At 45.5% G+C, this 10,704-nt stretch overlaps 1 pseudogene; it reads left to right on the forward strand.

The window, feature by feature from the left end:
- Positions 1-2,347: 2,347 nt before the first annotated feature.
- Positions 2,348-3,557, forward strand: LOC102140630 (non-histone chromosomal protein HMG-17 pseudogene; annotated as a pseudogene).
- Positions 3,558-10,704: the final 7,147 nt, after the last annotated feature.

Below are 10,704 nucleotides of genomic sequence, written 5' to 3' on the forward strand. Positions count from 1 at the left end.
ACTCGTGGTCCCATCCACAGAAACTGACTCTCGTCCCCTTATGAGCATCAATGGAATGCACTGGAGGAAATCCGGCTGCTCCCAGACCTGACAAGAAGGCATGGAAGAAATCAAGCAAGGTCATGCCATGGGAAGGGATCTGGACAGCACAGTGACCACCACTACTGTCACTGTCAGTGCAACCCCCCACCCACCACCTCTACTGGAATCTACTCACTCTCAACTGAGCCTGCATCTTTGCATTATTCATAAGACATGAAGACCTAGGCATGAGCACCTCACTCCCTCTCTGCCAGGAGTCAGTCACAGCATCTGGCTTTTTCAGCTTCCCAGTGAGAGACAGCTCCTGTCACGGAAGCTCACACAGTAGTGGATCACCAACACGGAAGGGGGTTCATAGGCTGTGCAGCCAAAACAAACAAAAAGACAGCCACACAGTAGGTCAACTGTTATCCCCATTTTACAGATGAGGAGACTGAGGCCCACAGCTTCATTACGTTAAGTGACTAGCTCAGTGTCATACAGCCACTAAGAAATGTCATGCCTCTTATGGGTCGCTGTGCTTTGCTCATCAAATCAGGACAAGCTATGTGGAGAGACAGCTTCGTCTGCAGCCTGGCTTGGATAGGTGCTGCCCATCTCTGAATCTGAAGACAGCGCCCTCTAGGTTGAGAATATCCCGTACAAAGCAGGTGTTTGCATGCTGGCAGAGGGTTCGGTATAGCCAGGCTCAGCCTTTCCCCCTCTCTCCCCATTCCTGTGATCTTTCTCTGGCTCCCTCTGGCCCCATCACCAAAGTATCCACCGCACGATGAGGTCAGGGAACTGAGCATCCTTCTGACTGCGGAGCTGTATGAGGCCGAGCAATGGACAAGTCGGGAGAGGGGCAGGAGCCTTGTGCTAAGGTGAGGGGGCTTCATGTAACCAGAGGCCGCTGGGAGCTTGGAAGGATTTTCAGCAAGAGAGTGACCTGATTAGGTTTTAGGAAGTGGGAGAATGGATAGGAGGGAATAAAGAGTGGACGTGAAGAGGCTTATTAATAGACTTATGGTAGACGGAGGTCATAGGGCAGATGGAGAAAAGTGAGTCAAATACTAAACAGGTGGAATTCAAGGTCTCGGTGATTGATTAGACACAAGGTGGGTAGGGAGGGGGCAAAGGGGAAAAGTCAAGTTGCTTGGACAGCTGAGAGCTCTAAAAGAGACAACCCTAGTAGATAAACAGGTAAAAGAAAGTGTGATGTTTCCGGGGTTGAGGGCTCAGAAAGGACGTCTGGAAATGGAAAGGTCAAATACAGCCTCTTGCTTGGTCAGTGTGGATCACTCCCCTTCCTGCCTCTCTACTCCTCCAGCTGAACACTGTGGCCAGTTTCTGACTTCATCACCAGGTGTTACGAGGCAAGTTAACTGAGCAAGGCGGAAGCGCCTGGCAGGTAGCAGCACAAAGCCAGGAGACCTGGGCTCTCCCATTGGTTCAGCTGCAAACTAATTCTGTGGCCTTGAGCAAATCTGGGTCTTGGTTTCCTGGCCATCACTAACATTCCAGGGGTTTATGAATGAAATGTGAGGAGGTGTGCTGCTATGTAAATGTTTACTGCTAATAACCAACCATCCACAAAACACCTGTGAATCACCTGGGCAACCCAACAGCTTTAAAAATCTTAAGTGACTCTTGTTCTTCTGATTCATCACTTTCTATGCATTTAACTTCCAGAACAAATTTAGCCCTCAAAATATCTTGGTACATTTTCTACCCACCCCTTACCCTTTAAATACTCCATCGTTTAAATGCCACGTCACCATTTCTGCACACCTGTTACCCAGCACACCCGCGTCCTTTTCCTCTTGAAGCAACAAGCCCAGCCACACCCACGCTTCGCTTCCTCCAGAGAAGACAAAAGGCACTGGAGACTCTGCCTTGCTGGATCTGCTCCAGCCATGTCCTAAAGGAAAAATGGCAGAGCATCTCAGGCAGGGGCAGGGAAAGCAGGGCAGGGGAGCAGGAGAGAGGGGCAGTTAGCAGTCAGTGAATAGGTGCAGGGTGGCTAGAGTTAAGGTTGGCAATTAAAATAATTTCCACCTACACACATGGCAGCCTTGAAGGCACAGGATGGGGGAAGATTGCCGCAGGATGCCAACTGCAGCATCCATTTTAAGACTTTCTGTTCACTGGCATCAGCAGCCATCAGGTGGACCAGCCCGGAGTCCTAGCCCATTCTATCACTCATATGGACCATTATCTGCTCAAGGAATGAGTAGAACCAAGGCTGGCCCTGTCCTGCCAGAAGCATTGTCCTTAGCCACTCTCAGTTCACGGTCACCTTTAAAAAAAAAAAAAAAAAAAATCAGGAGCAGTGTGAAGAAGAAGAGGCGAGAACGACCCCCGGACGGACCAAAGCCCGCGCGCGCTGCATCCCGCGTCCAGCACCTATGTCCCGCCGCCGTCGCCACCATGCCCAAGAGAAAGGCTGAAGGGGATGCTAAAGGAGATAAAGCCAAGGTGAAGGACGAACCACAGAGAAGATCCGCGAGGTTGTCTACTAAACCTGCTCCTCCAAAGCCAGAGCCCAAGCCTAAAAAGGCCCCTGCAAAGAAGGGAGAGAAGGTACCCAAAGGGAAAAAGGGAAAAGCTGATGCTGGCAAGGAGGGGAATAACCCTGCAGAAAACGGAGATGCCAAAACAGACCAGGCACAGAAAGCTGAAGGTGCTGGAGATGCCAAGTGAAGTGTGTGCATTTTTGATAACTGTGTACTTCTGGTGACTGTACAGTTTGAAATACTATTTATCAAGTTTTATAAAAATACAGAATTTTGTTTTACTTTTTTTTTTTAAGCTATGTTGTTAGCACACAGAACACTTCATTGTTGTTTTTGGGGAAGGGGCGTATGTCACTAATAGAATGTCTCCACAGCTGGATTGATGTGGGGAAAACACCTTTCCCTTCTAGTTTTGGGAGACTTCCTCTTGGTTCCCAGGAGGAGGGACTCCCTGACTTTGACACACATGGCCACCTTGGCACAAAAGCCTTGTGGTATGGAAAAACAAATTTGTTTTTATGTCCTCTTCTCCCTTTCCATCTTTCAGCATAGACTTAACTCCCTTAAGCCCAGACATCTGTTGGGACCTGACCCGTAGTCATTGGTTACCAGTGTGTCAGGCAATCTGGACTTTCCAGTGATGCCACTGAGATGGCACCTGTCAAAACAGCATTGGTTCCATTTCTAGATTGTGGATCTTCAGATAAATTCTGCCATTTTCATTTCACTTCCTGAAAGTCAGGGTCGGCTTGTGAAAAGTTGTTAAACAACATGCTAAATGTGAAATGTCAACCCTCACTCTAAACTTTCCCTGTTCAGAGCATCAGATGAAGACTTCATTGGGTTTTAGAGTGGCTTTCTGATTTTTGGTAGTCCATTGAAGAAGGGAGTTTGAAAGTTGTTGTATACTGTTAACGATTGTCTGCCCATGTCCTGCCTGAAATACCATCATTGTTTATGGAAAGTGTCTTTAATAAAGCTGGATACAGTTTGGCTTGGGAAAAAAAAAAAAAGCAAAAATTGCCTCTGAAATACCAGCAATTCCCTTAAATGCAGGGCTTACAATAAGCTGCGAAGGTTGCTTAAGAAAGGGCTGAAGAGCCTTTCAAAGTATTTGCACTTGAGAAATGGAAAACTCAGAAATGTTTGCCTCCTTGGGCAGCCTTGGCTGTGGGCTCTTCTGCAGCTGACTGGGGCTAGATGAGAACTTCTTTCAGAGCAACAGGTGCCACCGTCGTGAAAGCTAATAAGAATGATAGAAAGTATTTATTGAGCACTTACTATGTGCCAGGAACTGTTCTAAGCATCCACATGCATTAACTCATTTACTCCTCATAACAACTGCATGAAGTAGCAACCATTATTTGCCTGCATTTTACAGATGGGGAAATCCAAGTACAAAGAGGCTAATTAACCAGCCCCAAGTTCCCCAGCTGGCAAGCAACAGAGCTGGGATGTGAAACCAGGCAGGTGGCTTCAAATAAGGCCTCTCTGAAGATAAAGTACATCCAAAGTTACACAAGGAAAGCAAGTTGAGTAGGTGAGATTTTTGTCTCTTATTCTTCTCTTCCCAGGTGCCGTTCTAAGTCCCTTCAGTGATGAGAATAATTCTCGAAGCCTCACCAGAGAGATGTGTGAGTGACAATGTGGAACGATTGTGAAGTTTCAGAAACTAGTTCCTAAGAGTGGTTCATATCTTAAGCTGAGATCAAATTACCAACCCCCTTTAAATTATGTCATGCTACTTCAATGATACATAAAGTTCCTCCTACCCTGCCCAGCTCCTCTTCCTCACCCTCCCTAGACATTTATATCATCAAAATGAGATGCTCTGGAAGCCCTTTAAAAGCTACTTCCAGCCAGGTGCGCTGGCTCACGCCTGTGATCCTAACACTTTGGGAGGCAAAGGCGCACAGATCACTTAAGCTGAGGAGTTCAGGACCAGTCTGGCCAACATGGCGAAACCCTGTCTCTACTAAAAATACAAATATTAGCTGCATGTGGTGGCACATGCCTGTAGTCCCAGCTACTTGAGACGCTAAGGCACGAGAATCCTTTGAACTAGGGGAGCAGAGACTGCACTGAGCTGAGATTGCACCACTGCACTCCAGCCTGGGTAACAGAGCAAGACCCCGTCACAAAAAAAAAGAAAACTACTTCCAAAACCTGAGTGTTTTTATTCTTTTGTGAATAACATGAGAACTGCACACATCCCTGCATTCCCAGCAATTTCTTGAATTAGCTCATGTTGAGTGACTATCTTTTATGGAAGTTAATTCCTTGAGCTTAACCTCTGAGAATCTGCCAAAAATCTCCCAGCCAAGGTGAAGACAAGACTCGTTCTCTCGCCCCATCCCTATGTTGCTCTTTGATATTTGATTGTTACACCAGCTAATTCTAATAGGATAGACTTGAAATCCTTTCCCCCCAATAAACCTCTGTGCTGCAAGCGAGACTCCAAGATCTATGTACTCCACGTCTCTCATTCAAACATCCTTGGTTTGTAAATCTCCTAGACCTCCCCACTCCATTACATGCCTCTGCCCAGGTACCTAATGGAAGCCACTGAAAACCTGAAAAACTGGCTTCAGATCCATGTAGTAGTTCCCTTGAAAAGGCTCCTTCTGCTGAAGAACTGGCAGTATCCCCTTCTCCATACCCAGCCCGCTGGCTTATCATTATTATTTGCCATCAGAAATCTCACATACTGTTTGTTCTCTGCCCAAATTCATATTCCAGTTATTTGTTATCAAGGCCAGCCCACCCTGCACCTGGGAAAAGCGGCTGAAACCTGCAGGGCCCAATCTCTCTCCAGGCCATTTCCAGTCTCCGCAGACCTGGGTTCCCATTACGGCGCTTCCTCCTGACATTCTCTTTAGCTCAAACAGCACAACTTGTTTCTCTTTTTCCAGGGTCTGCTCCCTCCTGACTCAGGATCCTCTGAAGTCTTTCTGAAACTGACACCAGGATCAAGGGAGGAAAACCCAGGCAGCACAAAGCCTTTGACAGGCTCCTGTAACAAGTTCTGTGCTGCCAGCTCCTCTTGAAAATCCTCTCTCGGCTCTTTCTAGATGTGCCCCAGACTCTCACGAGCACATTTCTTTCAAACAGCCCATCAGTCACACCATGAGTGTTTACTTAGTGCCTGCCTCATGCGAGACATGCCTCCCTGTAGGAGAATTGATTCCTGCCTTCCAGACCTCATGGCCTCTGCAAGGAAACACGATATCAGCCAAAGAAAATGCAAAGCCTGGAGAACGCTTTCCAAATGAGAGGCACAGGCTCTACTAGCTGAAGAAGTTGAAGATTAGAATTAAACCTTGAGGGGTAGGAGAGAGAGAGGGGGAAAGATGCTCTTCACAGGAGATCAAGTGAGCAAAGACACAAACATATTTGGGGGCAGTAAGTCCATGACCTGGGCAGGCTGAGGAGACTTCCTTTTATATATATATATATATATATATATATATATATATATATATATATATATATATATATTTTTTTTTTTTTTTTTTGAGACAGGATCTTGCTCCATCGTCCAGGCTGGAGTGCAGAGGTACCATCTCACTGCACCCTCCCACCACCGGGTTCAAGTGGTTCTCGTGCCTCAGCCTCCTGAGTAGCTAGAACTATAGTCACGTGCACTACACGCGGCTAATTTTTGTATTTTTAGTAGAGATAGGGTTTCACCATGTTGCCCAGGCTGGTCTCGAACTCCTAACCTCAAGTGATCCAACTGCCTCAGCCTCTCAAAGCACTGGGATTACAGGTGTGAGCCACCACGCCCAGCTCTGAGGAAGTTTTTGAGTGGTACACTGGAAAGGTGCCTCATAGACACTGCCATCCCTTGTTGAAGCTAACCTCTCTCCAAGAAAACGGAAATAAAATAAGAGGTAGAGGGGCAGGACTTCCCACCAACAGGCATGGCCCTGGTGGTGCTTCTGCCTGGGAAGGTCCAGCTAGACCAGGGGCTCCTTCACTGGTAGTTCTAGCCCAAAGCTATCGTCCCCCTCCTGGGAGGGAGAGCCCTGTGACTTCCCCCAGCCCGCACTTACTCCACAAATTCCCCTGGACAGAGCACCAGCCTGGGAATCAGGGGACCTGGTTCCTGACCCAGCACTTTCACTAACTAGATGGCAAGCCACACAGCCTCGTGAGCCTCCATGTCTGCATGTGTACAATGACAATTGTCATTGACATTGGGGTTTGGAGAAGATGTACTAAGCCCTTTTAGCTCTTAGGTGTTATTTTCAATCATTTCTGTAGCCCACCTTCCATCATCCATTATTCAATGGGTCTCACGGGAGATCTTATTTTTCAGTTCCTGGGGTATTGTGATATGGTGAAGTATATATATTTGGTCTTTGTCCAGTTTCCTGGCATACAACTCCAAATCTCCATAGTGATGTCTTTTTGTATGCCAAGGAGTTGACTGGTGGCTGACAGCCCCTAAGTGGCTTCAGAATGGGGGCTGGTCATAAAGACCCAGGCTGGATGAGAGGATTGGCACTTTTAACCCCATTCCCTGGCCTCCAGAGAAAGGAGAGGAGCGGAGGGCTAAGTTGATCACCAATGACCAATGATTTAATCAGTCATGCCTACATAATAAAGCCTCTATAAACACCCAAAAGGACTTCCATACCAACCCCAACAGGGTTTGAAGAGCTTCCAGATAGCTGAACATATGAAGATTCCTGGAGGGTGGCACCCAAGGAGGGCATCGAAGCCCTGCCCACCTGCCTTTCCCTATGCATTTCTTCATCCGTACCCTTTGAAATAGCCTTTACAATAAACTCAGTATTTCCCTGAGCTCTGTGAGCCACTCTGGCAAACTAACTGGGCGCAAGGAGGGAGCTGTGGGAACCCTGATCTATAGCCAGTGGGCCAGAAGCACAGGTAAAACAACCTGGAACTTGTGATTGGCATTAGAAGTGGGGGATATTCTCATAGGACTGAGTCGTCAACCTGTGGGCTCTGATGCTATCTCCAGGTAGATAGTGTTGGAATTGAACTACAGTGGAGGACACCCAGCTGGTGTCCACTGCTAGAGGATTGCTTGCTGGCTGGTGGGAGGAAACTCTACCCTGCAAACACATGTCTGGTGTCAGAAGTACTGTGTGACTGTGTTGGGAGAATGCAGTAGGAAAAAACTGGGCTTGTTATTCCTGTATGCTCTGAAGGTATTGTCCTTTTTGCCAGCTTTCTTCCTCTTCCTGCTATTTCCTGGCTGTCATCTTTTTCAAAATTTGCATTTTTTAAATATGAAAAGATTCATATTTATTATAGAAAATTTGGAAAATACAGAAAGCACAGAGACACTATGGAAATCATCTATAATTCAATCATTCAAAGACAACCACCATTAACTATTTGACGTATATCTTTCTCATAGACAGTGGTCCCTCAGTAGCCTGAGGAACTGGTTCCATGACCCCTGTGCATGCCAAAAACTGTGGATGCTCAAGTCCCTTATATAAAATGGTGTGCTATTTGCATATAACGTACACATGCCCTCCTGTATACTTTAAATCATCTCTAGATTACAATATAATGTAAATGCTATGTAAATAGTTATAATGTAATTTTATTTATATTGTTTTTTATTATTGTGTTTTTTTCTGAATAGTCATGCACTGCTTAATGACATTTTGGTCAATGACGAACTGCATATGTAATGATGGTTCCATAAGATTATAATGCAGCAGAAAATTTCCAGTCGCCTAGTAACATCATAGCTCTCATAACATTGTAGTGCAATACATTACTCATGTGTTTGTGGTGGTCCTTTCAGAGGTATTCCAGAAGGAGGCATTGTTATCATAGGAGATGGCAGCTCAATGCATGTTATTGCTTCAAAAGACTTTCCAGTGGGACAAGATGTGGAGGTGGAAGACAGTGGTGTTGATTATCCTGAGCTGGTGTAAGCCTAAGCTAATGTGTGGTTTGTATCTTTGTTTTTAATAATGAGGTTTAAGAAGCCAAAATTAAAATAAAAGAATTAAAGAATAGAAAAAGCTTATATTAATAGAATAAGAAACAAAGAAAATATTTTATACAGCTGTAAAATATGTCTGTTTCAAGCTAAGTGTTATTACAAAAAAGTCAAAAAGTTTTTTAAAATTTTAAAGTTCATAAAGTAAAAAAGTTACAGTAGGCTAAGGTTAACTTCTTATTGAAGGAAGGATAATTTTTGGAACTAAACAGTGTAGCCTAAGTCTACAGGGTTTACAAAGTTTACAATGTCCTAGGCCATCACATTCACTCACCACTCACTCACTGACTCACCGAGAGCAATTTCAGTCCTGCAGACTCCATTCATGAAAAGTACCCTATACACATGTACCACTTTGTATCTTTTATATCGTATTTTTATTTCACCTTTTCTACATTTAGATACACAAATACTTACCATGGTATTACAACTGCCTACAATGTTTAGTCCAGTCACATACTTTGCAGGTTTGTAGCCTCGGAGCAATAGGCTATCCCATACAGCCTAGGTGTGGAGTAGGTTCTACCATCTAGGTTTGTGTAAGGGCACTCTGATGTTTGCACAATGATGAAATCATCTAACAATGCATTTCTCAGAATGTATCCCTGTTGTTAAGTAATGCATGACTGTATATTCCATCCTCAGTTGGTTGAATCCATGGATGCAGAACCCATGGATACAGAGGGCCGACTGTACATGCATACTGTCTTACTCCATTTTCTGTTGCTATAACTGAATATCTGATACCAGGTAATTTATCAAGAAAAGACATTTATTTCTTAAGTTCTGGAGGCAGGGGAGTCTCACACGAAGGTGCCAGCATCTGGTGAGAGCCTACTTCCTGCATTATAATGACAGAAGGCGTTATGTGGCAAGAAGGCAAAAGCATGAGCGTGCCAGCTCAGGGCTCCCTTCTCCTCTTATAAAGCCACCAGTCCCATCACGGGGCCCACCCTGATTACCTTATCTCATCCTAGTTACCTCCCAAAGGCCCACCTCTAAATACCATCAACATATGAATTTGGTGATTAAAGTTTCCAAAACATTGAAACCATAGCACATGCATTTAGTTTTAGCCAAGTTAGTACCATACAGCACATAAATTATATATTGTTGACAATTCCACTTCCTGTATGGACAGACTAGGTTGGTTTTTGACCAACCCTCCCTGAGAACTAGAAAAGCTGGATGACGTATAACAAAATCTGTTTGAGGGCTTCTGAAAAATGGTCAAAGCAGTGAAACTTTGTGGTGTCACAATCTGAAAGAGGACGGAAATCAAGAGAAATGAACCTGGAATTTGGGGCCTCTCTGCCCCTCAAAGCTACAGGTAGATTCCATAAGCAAGAAGAGTGACCGGGGACTGATGAATGAATGAGCCTTCAGCAGTCTAGTGAGGTAATGTAACCAAAATGGAGGTCAGGATTCACTTCGGAAGAGGGATCCTGGTAACACCCCAGGAATTCTGCTGGGACCCCAAAGGCCTGTGCTGTAGTTATAAGAGTAAATCCACCCTCACAAAGAATGAAGCCAAGCCTCAAATCAGGTCAATTCGATCTAACCTTTGACTAGCTAACAGCCAGAAAAGCAAACCTTCCTCTGATGGAAGAAAACATCAGCTAAAACCTCATATTATCCCTGTATTTTTCAAACACAATGTTTGACCCTCAAAAAGGTATATAATAGGGAAGCCTAGAGAGCTGTCTTTACTGGAGAAGTAGCTGTGGCAGATCATTGCACCATAGAATGTAATTGGAAAAGCAGATCCATATGCAAGAGCCATAGTTAAGGGCACCAGAGAGCCTAGGAGCCAATGAGGACTATACAGGATCAGGTTCTGGGGAGGAGAATCTGCGGAGAGGAAGCCGGGGATCTCTGTCAATTCTGTGAACAGGTAAAAAGCTGAGAAACTTTGCCCAGGCAGTGAGTCACTCCCAGGGGATTGAGAAACCATCAGAACTGGCCGGGCGCGGTGGCTCAAGCCTGTAATCCCAGCACTTTGGGAGGCCGAGACGGGTGGATCACGAGGTCAGGAGATCGAGACCATCCTGGTGAACACAGTGAAACCCCGTCTCTACTAAAACTACAAAAAACTAGCCGGGCGAGGTGGCGGGCGCCTGTAGTCCCAGCTACTCGGGAGGCTGAGGCAGGAGAATGGCGTGAACCCGGGAGGCG

This window comes from Macaca fascicularis, chromosome 11, assembly GCF_037993035.2.
Source record: "Macaca fascicularis isolate 582-1 chromosome 11, T2T-MFA8v1.1".
Taxonomy (NCBI): Eukaryota; Metazoa; Chordata; class Mammalia; order Primates; family Cercopithecidae; genus Macaca; species Macaca fascicularis.